The 23,025-nt window shown below is 41.3% G+C and overlaps 1 pseudogene; it reads left to right on the top strand.

Annotated features, from left to right (window-relative positions):
- The first annotated feature begins 6,289 nt into the window (after positions 1-6,289).
- On the top strand, positions 6,290-19,893 carry LOC112304714 (UBX domain-containing protein 8 pseudogene; annotated as a pseudogene).
- The last annotated feature ends 3,132 nt before the right edge of the window (positions 19,894-23,025 follow it).

The raw sequence follows: 23,025 nt of genomic DNA on the forward strand, positions 1-23,025 counted from the left end.
GTTGCAGCTCTTGGTCTGGGCGCTGGTTGCATGGCTTCCCACTGATACATGACATGTCTTTGTGTATTTCATTGGTGTGCTGGATTCTCTTCATGCAAGCCCATCTTTACATTTTCTGGAATTTTGTAAGCTGTCAATTCATCACAGATGCCATTAGAATTAAATTATATCAATTTACAATCAAATATATTACATTTAAAACAAACATAGTAAATATTCCTGATTATTTTACTGTTTTCTCTGCCCTTGAGATTATGTATATCTGTGGTATCTTTATGTGGAAATACTATAGACTGGTTGCTACTGTGCATTACGTCCGAGTTCCATGCTCAGTGACATCACATTAGCAGCTGACATCAGCCAGGGTGGGAGTATTTACACCATGGAAATCAGCAGACACTATACATCAGGGCTGGGTTATTACTGGGTTTATTACTGGGTTTATTACTTACAGGGCTGGGGCAATTGCCTAGGCTTAATGGGATGAAGAAAATATTAATAATTCAAATTAAACTTAAAGGTGCATTGTATCGCCCTGGCTGGGTTGCTCAGTTGGTTGGAGTGTTGTCTCGTGTACCAAAAGGTTGAAGGTTCAATTCCTAGTCTAGGTGCATACGGGAGGCGGTGGGCCAATGTTTCTCTCTCACATCAATGTTTCTCCCTCAAAGTCAATAAAAACATCTTCTGGTGAGGATTTTAAAAAAAGTGTGTTGTATCTGCGAATGGCAGAAAAAAAATTAAGGAAATATTCTTCCAGTGTTTGAAACCTATTATCTGATTCAGCAAAGAAGTTGCTCACGTCACTGAAGAACAAGTGAAGTTCCACAACACATTTTGGCTATTTCACTTTCCTCTTCCTTGTTAACATAAACAAAAATACCAGCCAACATGCATGTCAGAACAGCATTTGGAGAGCCGGTTGTTAAAAATGTACCTGCACACCACTGGGTGTACTTCAATAAAAGGTTAAAAACAAATAAGGAAGCAGGCCCATGGACGAATGTTCAAAGTATGATGGGTCTCCTACACGGTAGTTTTGTTTAATTTTTGTAATAAAGTATAAAACATATTGTACAAGAAAACTTCATTCCCCCACAAAAACCCTTGCCATGTCAGCTTCTGGTTTGCTGAGAAACCATGCTGTTGAGTAGTATTCTATTTGTGTAGCAGGCATTGTGATGTTTCACCATTATTTTCCAACTTCAGTGTGTGTGTGTATGTGAGTATGCATGGGTATGTGTGTGTGTATGGTTATGTGTATGAATATGTGTGTGTGTTTTGTTTAGAAGATTTTGGTTCTAGGTAGATCTCTGGGAAAAATCCTTTGCTCCTCTATTCATCTTTCCTCATTGAAATTGTGAGTGTTAGTCTAGGAGATCAAGGGAGGCCAAAAAGCCCACTGACAGCAGGGGGCAGTAGAGTGCAGCAGTTAAGTGTGTGGGCTTTGCCACTGGCTTCAGCCAGTAGTTCTCATGCATTTGTGATTACACACCTCTTTCAATGCAAAGTTGTAAAATTATTAATAAATCATATACATAATTCCTGTCCTAATTTAATAGATGTATGTATTATAAAATATAACAAAATTTAAAGTAAAAATAGAGAAAATGGTGAAATTAAAAATGCTTTACTGAGGGGTAATTCATAATGTGCACATATTAAAAGTGCACAATTTGAGTCCTGGCCAAGATGGAGGCATGGGTAGAAACACTTCACATCCTTGCACACCCAAAAGAAGGATAACAACCAATTTAAAAACAAGAAACAACCAGAACTGTCAGAAAATCAAACTTCATGGAAGTCTGACAACCAAGGAGTTAAACAAGAATCATTCATCCATACTGGTAAGAGGGGCGGAGACAGGCAGCTGGGGCAGAAAGAACATGTTGCAATGTAGTGTCAGACTGGGGTGGGCGAGGCTGAGGCTGGTGGTCGGGATTTACACTTGTATGCGGATAAGCAGGGAGGAACAACTGGGGAGCAAGACAAACTACGCAACGCAGGGTTCCAGTGCAGGGAAATAAAGCCTCAAAACCCCTGGCTGTAAGAACCTGTGGGGATTGTGGCGGTGGGAGAAACTCCCAGTCTCACAGGAGAGTCTGTTGGAGAGATCCACGGGATTCTAGAACATACACACACCCACTCACCTGGGAATCAGCCCCTGAAAGGGAATAATCTTCTTGTGGGGAGCGAGAGAAGTAATGGGAAGTGGGGCAAGAGCCAAGCAAGCGGCATTGTTTCCTCTTTGGCCCCTCCAGCACAGGTAGTGCCACAACGCAGCAAAGTGTGTTGGCCCACCCTGGAGAATACCTGACTCCACCCCTTAAGAGGTGCGCCAAGACAAAGAAAATATGGCCCAAATGAAACAACATATGAAAACTTCAGAAAGAGAACTAAGCAACGAGGAGATAGACAACCTATCATATACAGAGTTCAAAACATTGGTAATCAGGATACTCACAGAAATGATTGAGTTCAGTTGCAAAATGAAGGAAGAAATGCATGTTATACAAAGTGAAATAAAGGAAAATGTACAGGGAACCAACAGTGAAGGGAAGGAAACTGGGACTCAAATCAATGATTTGGAACAAAAGGAAGAAATAAACATCCAATCAGGACAGAATGAAGAAAGAAGAACTAAAAAAAATGGAGAGGCTTAGGAACCTCTGGGACAACTGTAAATTTTTCAACATCTGAATCATAGGGGTGCCAGAAGGAGAAGAGGAAGAGCAAGAAATTGAAAACTTATTTGAACAAATAATGAAGGAAAACTTCCCAAATCTGACAAAGGAAATAGACATGAAAGTCCAGGAAGCTCAGAGAATCCAGAAGTTGGATCCAAGAAGAAACACACCAAGACACATCATAATTGCATTACCCAAGATTAAAGATGAGGAGAGAATCTTAAAAGCAGCAGTAGGAAAGGAGACAGTCACCTACAAAGGAGTTCCCATAAGACTATCAACTGATTTCTCAGAAGAAACCTTGCAGGAAAGAAGGGGATAGAAAGAAGTATTCAAAGTCATGAAAGGTAAGGACCTACATCCAAGATTACTCTATTCAGCAAAGCTATCATTTAGAATGGAAGGGCAGATAAAGTGCTCCCAGATAAGGTCAGTTTAGAGGAGTTCATCATCACCAAGCCCTTATTATATGAAAAGTTAAAGGGACTTATCTAAAAAAAAGAAGAAGTTCAAAACTATGAATAGTAAAATGAAAACAAATTCACAACTACCAACAGCCGAACCTAAAAAATCCCCCCAAAACTAAGCAAACAACTAGAACAGGAAGAGAATCACTGAACTGGAGATCACATGGAGGGTTATCAGTGGGGAGGGGGAGAGGGAGAATGGGGGGGAAGGTAATAAGAATAAGAACAGGGAATAAGAAGCATAATTGGTAGACACAAAATAGACAGGGGGAGGGTAAGAATAGTATAGGAAATGTAGAAGACAAAGAACTTATATGTATGACCCATGGACATGAACTAAGAGGGTAGGAATGCTGGAGGGTGGGGTGGTGCAGGGTGGAGGGGGATAAAGGGGAGAAAAAATTGGGACAACTGTAATAGCATAATCAATAAAATATACTTAAAAATGCACAATTTGATAATCTTTAATATATGTGTATAGCCATGAAACAACCACATAGTCAAGAGAGTGAACATAACCATCATGCCCAAAAGTTTCTTAGTGTCCCTTTATAATTTTTCCTTCCCATTGTTTCTGCTCCTTCATCCTTCAGTAACCACTGAGCTGCTTCCTGTCACTACAGGTAATTTCATATTTTGTGGAGTTTTATGTAAATGGTATCATACAGTTTGTACTCTTTTGGGGGGCCAGAGCTTTCACCGAGCATATTTATTTTGAGTTTCAAGATAATTATGGGTGAAAGCCTTAATTATGAAATTCAGTCATGCACTGCATAATGACATTTTGGACAATGATGGGCCACATGCAATGGTGGTCCCATAAGATTATAATGGAGCTGAAAAATTCTTATTGCCTAGTGTCATTGTAGTTATCCTAAGGGGACAACACATTACTGTTTTGTGTGGGTCTCACTCTATTGGTAGTAATACTCTTGGCTGGAAATGCATTTCCCAGATGTCTCCCTTTTACAAACCAATGTTGCAACTGAACTGACCCTTGTGCTTCTTATCACAATTGCTAAACACCCTTCAGCAATAATCCTAAACTTAAAAAATAATTATCACATACAGTACAGGCCCTGGAGCATACAAGGCATGCTGGGGCATACAGCAAAGTACCAGGTGAAGAGAGTTCACAGGCCTGGGGTTCTGCTTTTATTGGGGTCAAACGTTTTATCGGGGTGAGGCTCATTCTTTACTGGTGGCTTTAAAACACAAGAGGGAGAATTTGAAGCAGGGAAGAGATAAGACCAAGTAGCCCAGCTGGTCAGTTATTGGAATCAAGCAAGATCTAAAACTAAGGAGCCTCAGTGTGGGGAGGCAGCCTGGCTCTTTACCTAGTCCTGTGGCAGCCACTATGTTTATTTGAGACAGCCTTCAACTATCTGGAAAGTTCCCCTTCAGCTGCTATTGCCCATTGTGGGCCCTGCTACCTTCCAGGCAACCACTTTGACCAGTTTCTCAGGTATCTTCCAGATTTTCTTATGAAAATATGCATATATACATGTGAATATATATGAATATATATGATTTTCCTAACTTTTTAACAGAAGAGATAGCATATTTGTTCACATTCTTCTGCAACTTATGTTTCACTTAAATCATCTTGGAGGTGTCTCCATATCAGTTTGTAGGAAGTGTTCCTTTTCCTTTTTCACAGCTTCTTTTTATGTATCTATTCATCAGATATCCCTTCTATACACCTGGGAATTGCAGGGCCAGCCAGGTCATTCTCTTACTGTTCTTAGGACGACTCCTGCTGCCATGCTCTCCAGAACTGTTTTACTTCATGCCCTCTCTCAAACCTCATTCTTTAGCCTTCTCTCTCAAAAACCAGTTTGGCTTTAGTTGAGATTTCTTCCCCAGATAGAAGAAATTGTCCTAGGTGTCTTATCAAAATGATGGCTGCTGGGTTTAAGCCAGGTATTTCCATTGCTATCCATTAGTCTTTGAGGCACCCTAGATGATAGGCTCCACTGGTTCTAGGTTATGTCAGCCTTCATACAAATTTTAGTTTCCTTAGGGAGACTCTTAATGAGCACAGACCTACAGAGAACGCAGAAGTTATAATCTAGAGTAGATTTGCAAACCATGCCTGTGGGCGAGACCCAGCCTGATGCTTGTTTTCATATGGCCCACAAGCTAAGAATAGTGTCTTTGGGTGGCTGGAAAAAAAGTAATATTTTATGACACATTAAAATGATATAAATTTCAAATTTTAGTATCTATAGGTAAAGTTTTACTGGAACACAGCTATGTCCATTGTGTAAATATTATCTGTGGCTACTTTTTCACAGCAGCATAACTGAGGCTGTAAAATGCACAAAGCCTCAAATATTTACTATCAAGCCCTTTACAGAAGAAGTGTTCCAACCCTTGGTAGAGCTAATTCTTACCACTGTCCTGTAACAGCAGCTTGGCATTAGTCAGCAAAGGAGGAGATGGGTAGTTTTCATTCTGAAAAGTATCTCATACACAGGATTTCCCGATTTACCTACAACTGTGCACATTTGAGCTGTGAATTTCAATTTATGAGCATTATTGACTCTTATTACCAGACTTATTTTCTCCACTTTGCTGGACAACCACACTTCTGATTTTCCTTCTACTTCACTGGCCATGACTTCTCAAACTCCTTTGCCAATTCCTTCTCTTCCTGAATTCTAAATGTTGGAGGGTTGCCAGTATTTAGTTCTGGGCCTTCTTCTTTTTTCCCTTCATTCACAACATAGATGATCTTACCACATTTCATAGTTCTAATACCCCTATATACACTGATAGTTCCCAAATGTATAGTACTGTTAATTCCTCAAGAAAATATAACAATTATACACATATATGTGACAAATAATAGGGCCCCAAAACTATATAAAGCAGACACTGACAGAATTGAAGGGAGAAATAGACAGTTCTATAATAATAGTTTGAAACTTCAGTACTCTGTTTTTAATATTTGATAGAACATCTAGAAAGACGATCAATAAGAAAATCAACTTTAAACAATATTATAAACGACCAAACTGAACAGACATATATAGAACACTACACCCAACAATAGCAGAATATATATTCTTCTCAAGTGCCAATGCAGCTTTCTCCAGTACAAATTGTGTGTTAGTCCACAAAACAAGTGTCAATATGTTACTGCGGACAGTCAGTTGGAGCACTGGGGAGTCTCCTCCATTGGCCAAGATGGAGGAAGGGGGAGATTCTTACACAGAGTATGCCAAAAGCTAGAAATATGTACTCATAAGGCTCAGAGCATGTTGAAAGCTAGAAAGATGAATGAATAGGGCTCGGACTAAAAAAAAGTTCTCCCCTGTCTATCCATATAAGAACTGTGGGCTTGAGCAGTTAGGGGAGATGGCCTTTGAGATGGGAGTCCACCATTTTCCCAGGTTGCATGGAATCTGAATAAAACCTCGTTTCTTTTGCACCAGCACTTGTCTCATGAGTTTGGCTTTCACTACAGAAGATAGCTGAACCTCCGTTTGCTTGGTTACAGTTTTTGGCGACTCTGGGGGGTTGCATGAACCTTGGAAAGTCTTGGAGGGCCCTGGCTTGGATCCCAGCTGATTGTTGCAGGCTGACCCCAGAGTGGGACTGTGGGGATTTCCCCAGAAGATGCACAGGACTTTTTTGGGGGAATTTCCCTGTCCTCCTTCTCAAGGGTGAAACACTTAGCTGGTGAAATGAAATGGGTTTTGGGGGAGTAGATGAACTCCAAGACTGTAAGTCAGACTGGCATGCACACCAGGGGTGCTGCTTGGGCTTTGTGCCACTTGGGCTTCATGCAGTTTGGGCCTGGTTAGGACTGCTTACATATTGATTGGTAGGGGATAAGACTAGGTAAGGCTTGCTAGTGTGCACTTGTTTGAAATAATGGAATTATGGGTCCAAATTTTGTTTATATGATACCACTTTGTCTGGGGTCTTACTAAGTCTATGGTTTTGGGTTTGTACTTTTGTGCCATCAGGAGCTGTTCTGTTTAGACTCCTGAGAGGAGCCCACTAGGCCAAATTTTAGCAGATTGGTCCATGTACAATTATAATGCAATGGCTAAGAGGAATTGGTTTTCTGTCATAACATTGCTTGGCCTATTATACTTTAAATTATGAGAAAAATGGTCCTTAAATGGTTCCCTAAATTACTGCACCATCAAACAATTGGAATTGTTTTGCCAATGATCAAGGAAATGGGATGAAATTCCTTATGTCTGAGCACTTATGTCTTTACACATTAAGGATTCAGCAAAGAAAGAACAATCTAATGATGCAGAGATGGGAATTGGCTTCAACATTCCTCCTTGATAGTAAGACACAGGAAGAAAAGAAAAATGAATTGTCTCTTTAATGCCCTGAACCCAGGGGACCTAGGATTATCAGCAGGAAGTTTTCCCCTGCCAACACCTCTGCTGCTAGATATTCCTGAAATAGTCCAGAGGGACAACAGCCCCACCCCTGTATGATAAAGAAATTGTCTCCTTGAACATCTGGCAGGGCACCTAATTTCACTAGTGACCATTCCTATCTGGAGCAGGACAATTCCCTTTGAAGCAATATCCTATAGGCAGAATAAACCAGGAAGGCCAGTCAGATGATCACTACTGGGCCCATACTCCATTTTCCACTTCAGACTTACTAAAATGGGAGAATTCCAACCTTTCACATAGGGATGATCCTCAGAAGCTGGCAGACCTTGTCGCCTCCATTTTGGCCACTCACCACCCAAACTGGGCAGATGTACAGGCCCTCCTTAACATCCTGCTGATGGCAGATGAAAGGCAGGTCACTATAAATAAAGATAATGAAGGGACTCATAACCTCCATCAAGAGAATCTCAACAGGACCCGCAACCCAGCCAGGGCAATTCCCTTGACAGAGCCCAACTGGGACCCAAATAGTGGGGACCTAGCCTTCCTAGAACATTACAAAAGTGCACATTGGAAGGGCTTAAGAAAGGGGTGCCTAAACAAAAGAGCCTGAATGTGATATGTGCCATTCGACAGAAATCAAATGAAAACCCTTCTGAATTTTTAGAAAAGATCTATCAGGTCTATTGAAGGCACACTGATGCTGACCCGCAGCACCAGAAAAATGTCTGGATAGTAAACATGACTTTTATTGAGCAGATTGCCCCATATATCAGACAGAAGCTCCAAGGTTTAGTCAGGGTATTAGGAATGACTCCCTCCCAGCTGGTGGACATAGCCTTTAAAGTTTACAATGGCCAGGAAACAAGGAAATTAAAACAGGCCACTGTTTTCTTAGCAATAGTGGAGGGGGAGTTCCGGCCAAGATGGAGGTGTAGGTCACACTGCGCCTCCTCGCACAACCAAAAGAAGGACAACAATTCAAAAACAAAAAGCAACCAGAACTGACAGAAAATCGAACTGTATGGAAGTCTGACAAGCAAGGAGATAAAGAAGAAACAGTCATCCAGACCAGTAGGAGGGGCGGAGAGGACTCGTGCCAGGGTGGTGGCTGGTGGACTCAGCGAGGTGGCGGATTGTGGAATGTGGCAGGCCAGGCTGCAGCTAGCAGACCCCGTGGTCCCACATTCATGCACAGATAAACCAGGAGGAACAGTGGGGGAGCAAAACAGACTGTGCAACCCAGGGCTCCAGAGAGGGGAAATAAAGCCTCAAGCCTCTGATTGAAAACACCCGTGGGGGTTGAGGCGGCAGTGCGAGAAACTCCCAGCCTCACAGGAGAGTTTGTTGGAGAGACTCACAGGGGCATCCTGCACAAGCCCACTCACTCGGGAATCAGCACTAGAGGGTCCCAATTTGATTGTGGGTAGCAGAGGGAGTGACTGAAATCTGGCAGACAGTAGAGCAAGTGCCATTGCTCCCTCTCGGCCCCTCCCCCACATACAGCATCACAGTGCAGCCACCAGCATTACTCTGCCCTGGTGAACACCCAAGGCTCCGTCCCTTTATGTACCAGGTGCGCTAAGACAAAAAATATGGCCCAAATGAAAGAACAGATCAAAGCTCTAGAAAAGGTACAACTAGGCAATGAAGAGATAGCCAGCCTATCAGATGCACAGTTCAAAACACTGGTAATCAGGATGCTTACAGAATTGGTTGAATTTGGTCTCAAGTTAGATGAAAAAATGAAGGCTATGCTAAGAGAAACAAAGGGAACCAATAGTGATGGGAAGGAAACTGGAACTCAAATCAATGGTGTGGACCAGAAGGAAGAAAGGAACATCCAACCAGAAAAGAATGAAGCAACAAGAATTCAGAAAAATGAGGAGAGGCTTAGGAACCTCCAGGACATCTTGAAACTTTCCAACATCCGAATTATAGGGGTGCCAGAAGGAGAAGAGGAAGAACAAAAAATTGAAAACTTATTTGAACAAATAATGAAGGAGAACTTCCCCAGTCTGGCAAAGGAAATAGACTTCCAGGAAGTCCAGGAAGCTCAGAGAGTCCCAAAGAAACTGGACCCAAGGAGGAACACACCAAGGCACATCATAATTACACTACCCAAGACTAAAGATAAGAAGAGAATCTTAGAAGCAGCAAGAGAAAAGGACACAGTTACCTACAAAGGTTCCCATAAGACTGTCAGCTGATTTCTCAAAAGAGACGTTACAGGCAAGAAGGGGCTGGCAAGAAGTATTCCAAGTCATGAAAGGCAAGGACCTACATCCAAGATTGCTCTATCCAGCAAAGCCATTATTTAGAATGGAAGGGCAGATAAAGTGCTTCTCAGATAAGGTCAAGGTCAAGGAATTCATCATCACCAAGCCCTTATTATATGAAATGTTAAAGGGACTTATCTAAGAAAAAGAAGATAAAAAACTTGAACAGTAAAAATGATAGCAAACTCACAGTTATTAACAACCACACCTAAAACCAAAACAAAAGCAAACTAAGCAAACAACTAGAACAGGAACAGAACCACAGAAATGGAGATCACATGGAGGGTTATCAACAAGAGAGTGGGAGGGGGAGAAAGGGGGGAAATGGCCTTTGAGATGGCCATTTCAAGGGGGGGAAAGGTACAGAGAATAAGTAGCATTAATGGTAGGTAGAAAATAGACAGGGGGAGGTTAAGAGTAGTATAGGAAATGTGGAAGCCAAAGAACTTATAAGTATGACCCATGGACATGAACTATAGGGGGGGAATGTGGGAGGGAGGGGGTGGGTAGGATGGAGTGGAGTGAAGGGGGGGGAATGGGACAACTGTAATAGCATAATCAATAAATATTAAAAAAATAAAAATTAAAAAAAAGAAATAGTGGAGGGAAATCAGAAGGAGAGGTGGGACCTGAAAGGAAAAGGGAAAGACCCATCAGGTGCTAATCAATGGGCATATTGAAAGGAGGAAGGCCATTGGAAAAAGAACTGCCTGAAACTCGAAAGGAAAAATAGAAAGGATAGAAACCCTCACTGAGAAATGTTAGATGGGAAGGTATTGGCTGAAGGCAGGCAGTGTACATGGGAAAATATCAAGCCATTTTATTAGACAACCCAAATGTTACCTTACAAACCAACTCTACTTTAAACCCAGCTGTCCTACTCCTGGACTCAGAGGGAAACTCATACCTCCAGATGATTGCTTGGAAATTATTGACCAAGTTCATTTCAGTAGACCAGATTTATTGGACCAGTCACTGACGGAACCTGAGTGGAAATTATATACAGATGAGAGCAGCTTCATAGAGTATGGTCATTGATGAGTTGGGTACGTGGTACTCACCATAGACAAGGTAATAGAAGCCCAAACTCTTGCCATGGGAACCTCAGCACAAAAGGCTGAACTGAGATCCCTCACCAGAGCTTTAGAATTATCCCAGGGAAAGAATGTTAACATCTACACTGACTTGAAATATGCACTTATGGTAGTCCATGCCCATGGGGCAATATGGAAAGAAAGAGGGCTCTTAACCTTGGGAAATTAGGACAGCAGACATGCAAAAGAGATTTTAAAATTGCCAAAGGAAGTGAATCAACTGAACCAAATTGCCATAATGCACTGCCCAGGATACCAGCAGAACGGTTCCCAAACAAGCCAGAGAAACCAAACTGCTGATAAATCAGCAAGACAAGCAGCTGAAGGGTGCCGCTTCTTGGGGCTTTGATTCCCGACCTGGGCTTGTGAGAATTTAAACCCCATTACACAGAATGAGATGAGGAACAGACCCATGAATGGGGATTCTTTAACACTGACGCTAATCCTATAAAAAAATATCAACACTCATGGTATGATCTTACTACTTGAAGCTCTAATATATCCCATCCTCAAACACCTACATGACAGGACCCATTATAGAAAGGATGCTATAATGGTCCTCATTAGATCACATTTGAAGGACCCTCATTTCACAGGGCCATTCATAAGATTATCCAAACCTGTCAGATGTGCCAAAAACAATCCTAAGACAGAACATGTAACAGAAAAGGGAGTAAAATATAAACAGATATATCAACTTCTGGTCAAGATGGCAGCATAGGTAAACACAGCTCACCTCCTCAAACAACCACATCAAAATTACAACTAAAATATAGAACAACCATCACTCAGAACCATCAGAAATCAAGTTGAATGGAAGCCTGACGACTACGGAATTAAAGAAACCACATCCATTCAGACTGGTAAGAGGGACAGATGTGGAAGGGGCAGGTCCCATATCGACTTGTGATGGAAAATTTGGGAGGGATTTGGGAAAGAGGAGTCCTAAACCCCCACAAGGCCCTTCAGTCCAGGGATCCAGTGCTAGGAAGATAAGTCCCCATAACTTCTGGCAGCAAAAACCAGCGGGAATTGAGTTGATTGAAGAAACTTCTGGAGTCCCAAGAAGTTCCCCTTAAAGAACTCACACATAGACTTATTCGGATTCTTTCCCTCTGAGCTCCAGCACTGAGTAGTAGCATGAAAGGCACCAGTGGAATACAGGGAGAAACTGAAGTGTATGGCATCAAGGTGAGGTCTCGGGGACAGCTTTCTCCCACACAGAGAGTGGGCAAAAGCCATTCTGAACCCTCCCCCAACAAAGCCCCAGAGATTGCAGGCTGGTGCCATATATGAGACTCTATCAACCTGGCTAACACTGTTTGTCCCACCTGGGAGATCCCCAGAGACTCTGTCCCATGCAACTTGCAGAGCCACCAAAGCTGCTTTTCCATATGAACAACTGATCTTGGCTCATGGTTCACAACTTCCTAAATCCTCTCAAACAAGCAACAGCCAGCCTCAATGAGCCCCCATCCCCCCATATCTCTTGCTAAGTGGCCACAGGCCTGGCACTAGCAGCAGCCAGCCTAGATTCACAGCTTGGCTTCACCTGGGAATTTCCAAGTCCAGCACAAGTAGCAGCCATCACAGATTGCTCTATAGCTCAGGTAGGGTGGCCCCAGGCAGAACAGGGCTGACCTTGGCCTGCACCACCCAAGAAACCCCAGAGCCTATGCACCCAGTGGACAGCTACATATCATGTCAGAGCACCACCCTGCCCCTGCACAACTGATCCTCCACAGAGGGTGAAGGTTAGTGGTCAGTGGTAACAGCCAATCCTTGCAGCTGACTGGCCTGGGTAAATTCCTCCCATTGACCTGCCAACAGCAATCAAGGTTCAACTACAAGAGGAGGGTGTACTCAGCCCACACGAAGGGCACACCTCGAGTATCCAGCTTGGGTGATAGGGGAAGCTATGCCATTGGATCCTACAGAACACCTACTACAACTACTACGTCATGCTACCAAGACAGGGAGGGAGTCATAGCAGCTCTACCTAATACACAGAAACAAACATAGGGAGGCTGCCAAAATGAGTTGACAGAAAACATGGCCAAATTAAAGAACAGATCAAAACTCCAGGAAAAGAACTAAACAAAATGGAGATAAGCAGTCTATCAGATGCAGAGCTCAAAACACTTGTTATAAGGATACTCAAGGAACGTAGTGAGGACCTCAACAGCATAAAAAAGATCCGGTCAGAAACAAAAGATACACTAGTTGCAATAAAGAACAATTTACAGGGAAATAACAGTAGAGTGGATGAAGTGAGGAATCAAATAATGATTTGGAACACAAGGAAGCAAAAAACAACCAATCAGAACAACACGAAGAGGAAAAAAGAACAAAAGACAAATAAACAAACCTGAGGATACTGTAAGGAGCCTCTGGGACAACTTCAAGCATTCCAACATTTGCATAATAGGGGAGCCAGAAGGAGAAAAGAAAGAGCAAGGAATTGGAAATCTATTTGAAAACATAATGAAAGAAAACTTCCCTAATTTGGTGAAGCAATAGACATGCAAGTCCAGGAAGCACAGAGAGTCCCAAAGAGGATGGATGCAAAGAGGTCGACTCCAAGATACATCATAATTAAAATGCTAAAAGTTAAAGATAAAGAGATAATCTTAAAAGCATCAAGAGAAAACAAGTCAGCACCTACAGGAGAGTACCCATAAAACCATCAGCTGATTTCTCAAAAAAATCTTTACAGGCTAGAAGGGAATGGCAAGAAATATTCAAAGTCATGAAAAGCAGGGACCTACAGCCAAGACTCTTCTACCCAGCAAAGCTATTGTTTGGAATTGAAGGGCAGATAAAGCGCTTCCCAGAGAAGGAAACACTAAAGGAGTTCATCATCACCAAACCATTATTATATGACATGTTAAAGAGACTTATTTAAGAAAAAGTAGTTCTAAACTATGAACAACAAAATGGCAATACATACATATCTATCAATAATTGAATATAAAAAACAAACTAAGCAAAGAAGAGGAACAGAGACAGAATCATGGATACAGAGAGCATTTTGGTGGTTGCCAAATGGGAGGTGGGTAGGGAAGAATGGTGAAGTGGTGAGGGGATTAAGAAGTACAAATATGTAGTTACAGAATAGCCACAGGGATGTAAATTACAGTATAGGAAATGGAGTAGCCAAAGAACCTATGTGCCTGATCCATGGACATGAACAATGGTGTGAGTATTGCCTGAAGGGGTGGGGGATGCTGGGTGGAAGGGGGCAAAAGAGGAAAATGTGACAAGTGTAAAGGCATAATCAATGAAATATAATTTTGAAAAGCAGAATGATACAATGAAGTTTCAATGAAGCAATCAGATATTAGTGTATTTTTGAATTTGGAGTTTTGTATTTTGAACACTTTAAAGCAGGGCATGCTTATATTAAACAACTGATTTTCAGCTTTATATAATATTTTCAATACTTATTTAATAAAAGGGAAAATATTAAATAAAGTATATTTAATTAATTATTTTTTCCAAAAAAAAAGAGGATATATCCATTTGAGGACTAACAAGTTGACTTTACACAGATGCCTGAAGCCACAGGAAATTTTAAATTTTTATTAGTTTTTGTAGACACATTTTCTGGATGGATAGATGCATACCCCACTAGAACTAAGAAGGCAACCGAGTAGCAAAACTTCTACTCAAAGAAATAAACCCTAGCTTTAGATTTCCTTGCAGCATTCAAAGTGACCATCATTCACTTCAGAATCTCTCAGAAGATATGACAAGCACTACAGATTCAATGGAAAGTACATACATTTTGGAGACCCCAATCTATGGGGAAGACTGAGAAAATGAACCACACAATAAACAAGAGCCTGGCGAAAATATGCCAGGAAACATTTGAAATGGGGCCAAATACTCTCTATTGCCTTGCTCTGGATTATGGCAGTGCCCAGAAGGGGGCTTAAATGAAGCCCTTTTGAGATAGTTTATAGGAGACCCTTCCAAGTTCCTGCCTTAGGAACACCCCTTTTAGATTTAGGACATGAATCAAAAATCAAACATTATGTACAACATTTAGGGGAAACCCTAACAACTTTGCACAAGGTTGCTCATTGCAGGTATATCTACCTGTCTGACAAGCCCTTGCACCCATTCCAGCTGGCAGACCAAGTTTTACTAAAGACCTGGAAGACTCAAGGTCCTGAAGAGCAATTAGCTGAGCAATAGACCAGTTCCTATGACATCGTGCTGATAATACACTTTTTCCCTAAAGCTCACAGGAATCAAGCCTTGTATTTACTACACACAGATAAAATGGGCATGCCTGAGGAGGACTCTAATCTTGCTGCTGTTGTTGATACTGCAAGGGAAAGCTGCACCTGAGTTCCTGAAGGAGATTTAAAATTCCTCTTTTGGAAAGGGACAAGCGCCTCCCAAAGCTAAGTGACAATGTTACTTTCACTTTATTGTGCATTTCCCAGACAGTGGCCTTTGCTGTTAGATGAGTCACCAAAAGCTTCACTCAGGATCGGATCACGGGGATCCTTTAGTCTCTTCAGTTTCTGATTTCACTACAGTTCCCTCTGCACTACTAACCCTAACCCTCACTAAATACTTGATCGTTTGCACAATAGGTCTCGATTGGGAAGTTCATCTGCAACACCGTCCCTCGAAACATAAAGCAGTCTACCATCTTTGCTTGTTCAGCAGTGCCATCCTCTGGATACCAGGTGTGTCACCTTCTGAAACCAGCAATCCTTCTCCTTCACATAAAGGCTTCCTTCCATTCCAGACTCCTCTCTTCCTTTATTAGATAGTAAGAATCTCTGGACCTGGGGACTATGCCTTTTGACAGCAGAAGAAACTGCAGAAGATGAGACTTTCATTCATGTACCCTTGTAAGATTACAAGGGTCCAGAGTTTTGAAGGGAGGAATTACCATAGACAGTTAGTCGCTGGAGAGTCTCTGCCATTGGCCAAGTTGGCAACAGTGGGAGGTTCTTACACTGAGTGCGCCACAAACTAGAATGATGAATGGATAGTGACTGAGTGCACCAAAAACTAGAAAGATGAATGAATAAGGCTTGGATTAAAAAAAAAATGTCCTCCCCTCCTTATTCCTATGAGAACTGTGGGCTTGAGCAGGAAGGAGAGATGGTCTTTGAGACAGGAGTCCACCATTCTCCCAGGTCATGCGGCACCTGAATGAAACCTCTTCTTTTGCACCAGCACCTGCCTCATGAGTTTGGCTTTTGTTGTGGCAGGCAGCTGAACCTCCATTTGTTCAGTAACAAATACATTTAAAAATACTCAAATTATACAAAGTGTCCTTTCTGACTGCAATGAAATAGAACTGGAAATCATCAATAGGAGAAGGAAATCTAGGAAATTAACAAACATGAGGAAATCAAACACACTCTTAAGTAAGCAATGGGTCAAAGACATCACAGAAGAAATTAGAAAATAAACTTTAAGATGAATGGAAATAAAAACACAACACAACAAATGCATAATAACCCTTGTCCCAAATTCTCTCTTGAAATCCAAACTCCCATATCCAACTAACCATGTAATATCTTTACTAGGATGTATAACAAGCAACTGAAAAACTTTAAATTTTTCTCTCTTTGAAAGGTACTTTTTACTCTCTTTCATCATCTCAGCTTATGTCACCTTCCAGTTGTTTAGTATCAAAACCTTGGAGTTTTCCTTGACACCTCTCTTTCTCTCACTTCTTCCATCCAATATGTTAGCAAATCTTATGAACTCTCCTTTTTAAGCAGAGCCCAAATTTGACCCTTTATCACAACTTTCACTCTAGCACCGTGATCCACCATTATTTTACACGTCAATCATTGCAATAGTCTCCCAGCTGCCCCTTTGCCTCAGTAAAATCTACACGTAGCAGCCACAGTGATTCTTGTGATGATGTTGAAACAAAAATTGCTTTATCTCATTCTCTAGCTTAAAACCCTACAACTGTACCCTAAAATAAAATAAGTAAAATAAAACTTGCATCCTAAAATACTCTGTAAGACCCTACAAGATATGACTCTTGCCTACTTTATGTTAAAGACCTGTGTCCTTGCCATTTTGACCCATGAAAGATAAAAATAGTCTCTTGTTTTAACTTATATTTGTAAACTTTGTTGAAGTTGAGCATCTTTTTATGCTTATTTATCACTTGTATTTCACATTTTTAAAAAATACTTTATTTTCAGAGAGAATGGAAGGGATGAAGAGAGAGAGGGAGAGAGAGAGAGCGAGGGACAAACATCAATGTGACAGAGAAACATCAACTGGTTGCCTCTTGCATGCCTCCAGCTGGGGACCTGGCCCACAACCCAAGTATGTACTCTGACTGGGAAGTGACCTTTCAGTTCACAGGTCAATGCTCAATCTACTGAGCCACACCAGCTAGGGCCATATTTCACATTTTATCTCATTTTTTCTAATGCGTTGTTTTTGTTTTCTCTTTTGTTGTGTTATCATTATCTTTTTGATTTTTAAGAGATATTTGTATTCTAAGGAAATTATCTTTTATATAGACTGTGAATGTTTCCCAGTTTGTCATTTTGGCTTTGAACATATATATTCAGTTTCTATATTTTATTATTTTTTCATGTTTAGAAAGTCCTTCTCCAGTTCAAGAATATAACAAAGTATCTAAGAGTGCTAGTTCTACTGCTGGATAGTTTCATTTTGCATTTAAACCTTTATTCTATCTGGAATTAATTTTGATATAAAAAGGTGGGAATACAGCTTTATTTTCCCCCCAAAAGGCAGATATCCTAAATATTGTTTCTTGTAATCTACATTTCCCCCACTGATTTGAACTGTGACTTTTATCACATGCCAAATTCCCATATGTATTTGGGTCTATTTCTTACTTTCTTGTCTGTTTATTATTTGTCTGTCTATTCCTGCACTATTTCCACATATCTTATTGTACTTTTATAATATTCAGGGTGTGGCAGAAGTAAGTCTTGCTTGAGTGTGGTTGGTAGATTAATAATAGGGGTCTAATAATTTATAGTTTTAATTTGAACATGTCACTTAAAATGTCATATGGTATGCTTGAATGTGATATTGTTATGTTAAAGAATAACATGCTTATGATTTTGTAATAAAAGATTTTGCAATAAAAAAGGGACATTATTTGTGCCAGACCCTGTATATTTAGATATCTGTTAGAGCTAGTTCAGCCTCAATACATTTATTTTCCACAGCTTTCCTGGCTATTCTTGTTTTATTTTTCAAAATTAGCTTTATATTGAGATATAATTTACATAGCACACAATTCACCCTTTAAAGTGTACAATTCAATAGACTTAGTATATTCACAGATATGACCATCACCATCACCATAGTCAATTTTAAAACATTTCCCCCTCTGAAATAAATGTCATACCCTTAAGCTATAACTCGCTTTCTCCCTGGCTCTCCCATGCCTTAGCAACCACTAATCTACTTTCTGTCTCAATAGATTGCCTATTCTTTACACTTCATAATAAGGAGAATCATAGAAAATAAGTGGTCTTTTATGACTAGATTATTTTACTTAGCATAGAGTTTTCAAGGTTCATCCATGTTGTGGCATATATTAGTACTTCATTCTTTTTTATGGCTGAACAATGTTCCATTGTATAGATACACCACATTTTATTTATGCATTCTTCAGTGGGCATTGGGGTTCTTTCCACCTGGTAGCTATTATAAATAATGCTGCTATGAACTTTCATGTCCAGATTTTTGTTTGAAGACCTGTTTTTAATTTTTGGGGGTCTACATTTAGGAGTGGAATTGCTCACGTAGCAATTCTGTTTAACTCACTGAGAAATGTCCAAGCTGTTCTCCACAGCAACTGCACCATTTTACATTCCTACCAGCAAAGTATGAGGATTCCAAAAATCTCCACATCTTGGCCAGGACTTGTTATTTTCTGTTTTTTGTTTGTTTGTTTGTTTGTTTCCATGTTTAGCCATTCTAGCCATTCTAGTGCTATCTCAGCGTGGTTTTGTTTGTATTTCCCTGGTGACTAATGATGTTGAGCACAATTTGTGTGTGTGTGCTTATTGGCTGTTTGTATATCTTCTTTGGAAAAATATCAATTCAAATTTTTTTGCTCATTTAAAAATTGGGTTCCTTCCACCTGGACATGGGGCTTTTGCTACCATAGTATCTGTGGGGACAATGGCATTTTTCTCCTCTCTGCTGTCCCCCTCTTCTCTGGAGTTCTAGAGGGATCCCAGATCTAGGAATTAAAGATAATTTTGCTGTGTGGCTGGATTTTCTTACTGCTTGCTCTTCTTTAATTATTTCCGTGACTACTTCATGGCTTAACTCATTTAAATATTCCCAAATTTATCTGAAAAAAAAACAAAAAGAGAAGAATGAGAAAAGGCAAACACTTGTGACAAAGAAAACAAGAGGCCCAGGGTGAAAAGGCCAGCAGATGAAGACAGAATGTTCTTAAACCTCACCAGGAAATGAAATGGAAAAAAAATGGAAAAACTCTTATCAGATAATGGGTAAAACCCAGAAGTCAGGCAATGGTCATAAACTTGAAGGTGATAAAGATGAGAGTCAGACATCTTTGACACATCAGATAGAGAGGGAGCAAAGAGATAGAATTTGCCTGAGCCTTTGACCAAAGTGTTGAACAAAGTGCTGAACAGACCTCTCAGGAGGTTCCTGATTTACCTGAAGAACCTCCTGGAACAACTGAAAAAGTAGTCACTGTTGCTTTCCAATGTCCAGGTAGGAGTGTTCCGAGGGGAAGGTTCTTTCAGTCATGCCGTCTGCAGGTGTTATTTGACTAGGTGATGAAAGTTGGGTATTAACTTTCTGGGCAGAGTTCTGCTTCCTTTCCCAGAGGGCATCTGGAAGTGGAGGGAGGCTGGTCACTGCAGAACAAAGGAGTAACTGTTCATACTTCACTCAGCGTGGAAGAGAAAGAGCAGAGCAACTAGCTAAGAAATGAGAACTACCCATTCTACATAAAGTCAGTCATGCCACAACCTTACAGGCTAATAAAGGGTTCACATTAAAGTCATGCAGCCCTGGCTGGTGTAGCTCAGTGGATTGAGCATGGGCTGTGAACCAAAGAGTCACTGGTTCACTTCCCAGTCAGGGCACATGCCTGGGTTGTGGGCCAGGTCCCCAGTGAGGGCCACATGAGAGGCCACTGACTCTCATCCCTCTCTTTCTCCCTCCCTTTCCTCTCTCTCTAAAAATAAATAAATAAAACCTTTAAAAAAGTTTGTGTGAAACTGGATTTCACATTTAAAAAATAATAATAAATAAAGTCATGCCATGCCTTGATTGAGCTCAAGGCAGTCAACACTTTAATGTTGATATTCATGGGACTATACAGATATAAAAAATTTAAAAAAATTTGCTCTCTGCATATAATAACTTTTGGAATGTACCATTTTTACAACATAACATCTGAGAAGTAGGTAAAAGTGTATACAATAAGACACTCAATAATTTACATTTTTCCTTGCTGACATCATTTATGTTAAAAAACAAAATCATATATCACTTTGGTTTCTGCCTCTTCAATTCATTTTACTACACTATGAATATTTCACAATTCAGTCAAACTCTTCAAAGTCTTGTAAGCAAGAATGTTTATTTTGCTATATTTCAGGAAATTGAACTTTTAAGAACTTTCAAATCCCTTTAAAGCTTTAAAGTTCTTTTTTGTAGGTTTGTACTAATGTTTGATTAAGTAATGTATGAGATTTGTATAATTTTGCTTTGCACTGAATTGTAACATTTGCAATGTTCCAAGTGGGCTAATATTTAGAAAAAAAACAAAACAATAAAAACATTTAAAAAAATCATGTTATTTGTCTTTTTGTTATAGAGTTGTGAGAGTTCTATATTTTCCTGGCTATTCTTGCATCTGCATTTTTTTCCAGTTGAATCTCAGTATTGCTTCATCAGGAGTGGCTAGCAAATTTTATGTAGCTTAAAAGTAAAATAACAAATATTCGGCCTGAATCTAGTCCATTTGATTCTGCAGATGAAATCCTCCCCAAAACATTTCCCTTTTAAATGCCCTGAAAAAATATGGCCACGAATATCGTGAAGTTGATTTAAACTCTACTCGTGTATATGAAGCAGGAGTGGGTTTTAGCAATGTTTTCCTGTAGGCTGGTGGTGGCTTGTGGATGGGAATAGTTAATTACTGTATTTTTCCGTCTATGTGACACACTGGACCATAAGATGCACCTAGGTTTTAGAGGAGGAAAATAGGAAAAAAAAATTTGAAGCAAAAATTGTGGTCCTGCTCCTACCTCCTGTGACCCTGCTCCACCTCTGCCTGCCCCCTCCCCTGCAGCGAGCCAGGTAAGCTACATTCTGACTATAAGAAAGCTACATTCCGACTATAAGCTAAATTCCGACTTTTCAACTATAGTCCAAAAAGTACGTACTCTCTGGCCTGATTTACTTACAGTAGCTCTGACTCAGAGATTAAGGCTGTAGAAGCTCTTTCCAAGATCAGAATCCCACACTGGCCTGAGGTGATTACTGTAAGGTCGGAGGGACCCAGATCCCTGCCACTGCCGCCCACCCAGGTTCAGAAAGTAACTCACACTGCACACACAGCCTGATTCCCAGCTATGGACTGGCATGGTGCTGGGCTTCATTAGGGAGCAGTGTGCTTTCCTGAAAGCTTTAGTCCTTGGGGAGGGATGTGTGCATGAAAGGAACCGAGCATTTATTATGCCAGTTGCTTAATCTTTGGTGTATCAGAAAGAGATGCAAACATTTCTTAAATCAATATTTTCAAGGCTTATCTGACGCTAGCCTCTGCCTGGGGCTGGAGCATCAACTGTTTCTCCAGTTTCTCTCTCCTGAATTTGAACACTTGTAATGAATGGCTTGCATTTTTTCCCCCTGGGAAATTTATGTGTATGTATGACTATGACGGAGGAAAAGGGGGTAATAATAAATCCACAGCTGGACATCTGGAGTGCTTGTTTCTTTACAACCAAGTTTGTAAACCCCTTCCCCCCCCCCCCCCCGCATTATTGTCCCCACCTAAAGAGCATTTCTAGATTCTTCCCCTCTAATTAATTACCCATCTCCTTTGAAATTTTAATACTACTGATATACTATATATGTGTCCATGGAATGTATATATATCTGTGCTTGATACATACTCATGCTTTACAATAGTTCACACCTGGTCCCCTTGGCAGCCTCTGCCACATAAAAGCAGGAAGAAGGCAGTTTTGCAGGTGCTGTGGAGTGTGTAAGCTGATGAAGTCAAGTCCTTAGCGCATGCAGTGTGCTTGAACAATGAGAGGCCATGTTATTGTTACCATTACTATCCTTTTATGGATCACAGTGATGTTTGCACCTCTCTCTCAGGCTGTGAATTCCCATCATCCTTCAGGGCTGGTCAGAAGTCTGAGTCATTCCCAGCCTGGAGCTTCAACCAGAGACCCAAGAGGCTCGCTCCTGAGGTAGTGAGTTGGGCTGGGTGGGACTGTGGCACGGACAGCCCACCATGCTCCATTTAAACATGGCAGCTGCTCCTGGTGCCAGGCATGGTGCCAGGCAGCTGCCAGGGCCTAGTGGTATCAGACTTCTGGTTTCTCAAGAGAAGCTGGGAATCTGGATTTTTGGTTCAGTCTCCTGACTTGTAAGCATTGACTCAATTAAACAACAATAACGTTACCAAGTCCCCAAATGCAGTGCTATTTCACTTAACCCATCGCCCACCCTGCGCCTCAGGACCCTCCCCACTTCACTTTTTTGGGGGAGTCCTTAACGCCTCTCTCTCTGGCCCTCCTGCCTGGGGAGGGGGTTCAGGAGGAGGCCATTCCCGACTGGGACCAACGCGGATAGCTCCCTTCCCCACCCGTCACCCTCTTTCCAGAAGGACCTGGATTCTGTCTGCAGAGGCAGACGGTCAGGACACCCCAGCCTTACTCGCGGGCACCGGGAGAGCCCGGCTGGGAGGGCTGGGCCCGCGGAAGGAGGCGGCCGGTCGCCTGGGCCGAGGGTGGGAACGCGGACCCGGGGAGGGCGCGCAGCGGGCGCCACCCGGCCTCGCCCAGCCTCTCCCCGCGTTGACCTCGGCACCTCGGAAAGAAACAGCCCGTGGTTCGCGCCGCCCTCTGACCCCTCCATTC

Source organism: Desmodus rotundus, chromosome 1, assembly GCF_022682495.2.
Source record: "Desmodus rotundus isolate HL8 chromosome 1, HLdesRot8A.1, whole genome shotgun sequence".
Taxonomy (NCBI): Eukaryota; Metazoa; Chordata; class Mammalia; order Chiroptera; family Phyllostomidae; genus Desmodus; species Desmodus rotundus.